This window comes from Penaeus monodon, chromosome 34, assembly GCF_015228065.2.
Source record: "Penaeus monodon isolate SGIC_2016 chromosome 34, NSTDA_Pmon_1, whole genome shotgun sequence".
Taxonomy (NCBI): domain Eukaryota; kingdom Metazoa; phylum Arthropoda; class Malacostraca; order Decapoda; family Penaeidae; genus Penaeus; species Penaeus monodon.
Genome location: NC_051419.1, coordinates 8,111,507 through 8,112,164, shown reverse-complemented (window position 1 = coordinate 8,112,164; position 658 = coordinate 8,111,507). Strand labels below are relative to the sequence as shown.

The following is a 658-nucleotide window of genomic DNA, read 5'->3' as shown; positions in this document are numbered from 1 at the left end:
GTGCAATGTACAGTAGACAGAATATGATAAATCAAATTGAATGATGAATACGAGATAAAAAAAAAAAAAACGGAAAAGTATAATAACGAAATCATTCATTACATTTGTCAATCTGAACGAAAAAAAAAAAAACGTTAACTCATTAATTTGTGTTTGTTTCTACGAGCCAGCGAAATGCAAAAATGTAAAAGCGAAACTATTATTAATACATTTTCGGTATTTAATATCTTGCAATAGTGCAACATTAATAACGCTGAAAATATTCACAGAAAGCGTAGTGTATAATTCTCTTTTGTTCTTTGTTTCGTTGTTGTTCTTGTTATTATTATTTTACTTTTTTTTTCTTTTTTTTTTTGTTCCTTCCTTTTTTTCTCTCTCTCTCTCTTTCTTTTTATTCTCATTTTTCTTTTTCTTTGCTTCTCTTTTTGTTTTTCTTCATCGTTCTTTTGTTTTGTTTGGTTGAGGTACTTTTTCTTTTCTACTTTTTTGCGACTTTTTTCTTGTTTAAAGTTTGTTTACTTCGTTTTCTTTTATTTTATCTGTTCTTCTTTCTTCCATTACTTTTTCTCTTTTGTTTCTTTTTTTTTCTTTTTCTTTCCTTCCTCTTTTTCACATTTCTCATTTTTCCTACTTTAGCGTCTTTTTATTCTTCCTTTTC

General features: G+C 26.6%; 1 protein-coding gene across 2 annotated transcripts in view; it reads left to right on the top strand.

Annotated features, from left to right (window-relative positions):
* LOC119594566 (insulin-like growth factor-binding protein complex acid labile subunit) overlaps nucleotides 1-658 on the top strand; it is a 106,376-nt gene that overhangs the window by 92,263 nt on the left and 13,455 nt on the right. The gene's annotated exons all lie outside the window — the stretch shown is intronic.